Source organism: Thamnophis sirtalis, unplaced genomic scaffold, assembly GCF_051295495.1.
Source record: "Thamnophis sirtalis isolate CommonGarterSnake01/CBP01778 unplaced genomic scaffold, rThaSir2_p1.2 scaffold_2, whole genome shotgun sequence".
Taxonomy (NCBI): domain Eukaryota; kingdom Metazoa; phylum Chordata; class Lepidosauria; order Squamata; family Natricidae; genus Thamnophis; species Thamnophis sirtalis.
In genome coordinates, this window is record NW_028261382.1 from 158,820,982 (window position 1) to 158,824,147 (window position 3,166).

The following is a 3,166-nucleotide window of genomic DNA, read 5'->3' on the forward strand; positions in this document are numbered from 1 at the left end:
TTCCCCCCCCACCATCACCACTGCTTCTGGTCCAAAGAGCCAGAAAGGTTGGTGAACACTGTGCCATAATACTAAGCCGCTGTTTTTCCCCCAACATGCACCCTTTTAATTTTTGAAAGGGAAAGTCTAGACACAAATTTTGTTCCAGTTCCATTGCCTGCAGAATGGAGTAAGGTATCAAAATGGACAAAATAGAAGATACAGAATTATGGTGCCTTAATTTTGATCCACACTGCACAACACCTTCTCCAATGCATGTGAACTGGGAAAAAATTATTTTGAGAACTTGGTAATGTCACTATGAAATTGCTAGGAAACAATGACAGCTTTATTTTCAAAATTTATTTTTAAGGCAACGGGTAATACCAAAAATCTCCATGGACATCAATATTTTACTTCCAATGTAATGTTTTAATAGCAAGGATGAAGGCTTCAGAGTAAAAAAAAAATTATCCATATACCATAAGAACTGTTGAATGTGACAGATCATTAGGAAAGAAATGACTGTTTTTATGTGTCATAATAAAAACAAACAATTTCTGTTTATTAACTTTAGATCAACCTTTGTTCAACAACTTACTCATTATTATTTCAGAGAAAATGTAAAGCTAACATTCAGTATGAATGGTAAAATTAATCTTCATGCAGGTTTCCTCCCCACCCACCTACACACACATTTGTGTAAATTAACAGAGGAGCTGAAAGTCAATCAGTCTGGGCATCCCAACAGAAGCCGTCATAATAAAATGAATTAGATCTAACACCAGGAAAATTCACAGAACAAAGCTAGGACATAATTTGTTTAGTTGTGGCTTAAGTGTTATGCAAACCTAGCTGCTGTGATTTGCAAACCATGATTTGTAGCTTGTGTAATCTAATTCTGGGGTCTCCAAACCCCGGGCTGCTGCTCATTACTGAGCTGTGGCCCATTCAGAACCAAGCCACAGAAGTGGCAGGTGAGCATACACTTGCAGCTTCACTTGCCTGTACAGCGGGCGGGCAAGCGCATGCAGCTCCATTTATGCGAACGGCAGGTGTATATGCCTCCCCTTTGTGAAAATGGAGCTGCGTGCTCACATGCGCTCGCCCACCTCTTACATGGAAACATCCCCTCTCACCCCACCGCCAGTCTGCAAAGCCAGAAAGGTTGGAGATCACTGGTCTAATTAATTATAATTCAAAACATCATGGTTAAACAAATTGTGGCATAGTGTGGTGATTGATCCAAATCTCTCTCAGTTGCACCTAGAGAATCAGTACATCTCATAAGACCTGTCCTAACAATTGTTGTGAGAAACAACACAGTGGAAAGGATGTTGCAGCAATTCCTTGTTGTTATTACTGTGTAGGGTTATTTTTTGAATGTCATACTGTATCGTTATTTTATAGAATTGTGCATTTGTATTCAGAATAAAAACAAAATTGTAACTAGAAAAAATGGTTAATGTAGTTAACGATTTATTTGTTTACTTTATAATTTCTACTCATATAGCAGGTTTTTTTCCCTGAAAGCATACTAATAATCAGTTGATTGGGATGATGTTCAAGAACTGCCATTAGGGTAAATGAATTAAATAGAAAATATAATGTTCAGATGAGTGAAATCTCATTAATCAGAATAAAATAATATAATTGTAAAAATTACCAAATGTTCACTATCGTAGAAAAAAACATTAACAGCAAGTGCAGTTCCCTAATCAGGGGGGTTAAAATAAAGAACAGACATAAACTGCAATGAAATCCTGTAATTAGGTTTCAGCTTAGACCCAAAAGGTGATAAATGTTAATATTGATCAAGCTATTATTCAAAACAAGAGCATCAGAGCATCTCAATAGTTATTGTTTCTTGGCCTTTTGGCTAAGATCAAGTGTAATAGCTTTTCAGTTTCAGACATAATTATATTCATTATTAATTCCACTGATTCAAATCAAATAGAAATAAAGATAATTATTATTTCAATCGTATTGTATTATGGATGAGCCATAATCTTTGAGACTTTACAAATTTCACTGTATAATTTTTTTCTACCAGAAACTTAAATTCTATCCCATTCCTTTTTATAGTAATGTTACCAGTACTAAATAAAAAAGATAGAAAGGAATAGAAAACTGGAAAAAAAATCTTAGGAAATAAAAAGTGCAGGAAAAAAAATCAGAGTATCGTAAAGAATAAAAGAGAGATGAAATATATAAATGATATCCCTTTCATCACAAGTATGAACAATTCTGGAAGCTTACCACCTCTCTTGTCTTAAAATTTAATGATTGATCTCATCTTTCCATATCCTATCTCTTATATAGAAACAAATCCTTCAAGCCATGAAGAACAGTTGCAGGAACTGGGTATGTCTAGTTTAATGAAAAGAAGGACTAGGGGAGACATGATAGCAGTGTTCGAATATCTCAGGGATTGCCACAAAGAAGAGAGAGTCAAACTATTTCTCCAAAACACCTGAGGGTAGAACAAGAAGCAATGGGTGGAAATTAATCAAGGAGAGAAGCAACTTAGAACTGAGGAGAAATTTCCTGACAGTTAGAACCATTAATCAGTGGAACAGCTTGCCTCCAAAAGTTGTGAATGCTCCAACACTGGAAGTCTTTAAGACGATGTTGGATAGTCATTTGTCTGAAATGGTATAGGGTTTCCTGCCTAGGCAGGGGGTTGGACTAGAAGACCTCCAAGGTCCCCTCCAACTCTGCTATTGTATTGTAAAAGAATGTGATTCAATCCTAATCAGCAAAAGTCCATTAAAGGTTACCAAGATAATATTTATCTATTTTAGTCTCTATCAAATACACTAACATTCCTTCCTTTTACTTTTAACAATCTTGATCTTTAATTTGTTCAACTAATGTGCTGGAACTTTTCATGTTTTCTTTGTCCATTCTCACAATATTCTACAAACCATTAACAAGCTTCTTCTGTCAATCTATGTAGGAAAATTATCCAGGTCTGTCTTTTGATTTGTCATTTGCATATCACTTTTCATTATTAATTAAATTCATAAGACGTAATATTTTTTGCATGGTCAGAATAGCATCCCCCGCCCCCTTATCATTCTTGTAGCCTGTTATTTTAAAATTCACTTTCATGCCAGGTTCAGTTTTGTTCCTTTTCCATAACATTTTAAAACATGATTGTTTTTTTTTAAAAAAAGACACTCTT

The 3,166-nt window shown here is 35.1% G+C and overlaps 1 pseudogene; it reads left to right on the forward strand.

Moving 5' to 3' along the window:
- The first annotated feature begins 1,838 nt into the window (after positions 1-1,838).
- LOC148049249 (U2 spliceosomal RNA) lies at positions 1,839-1,924 on the forward strand (annotated as a pseudogene).
- Positions 1,925-3,166: the final 1,242 nt, after the last annotated feature.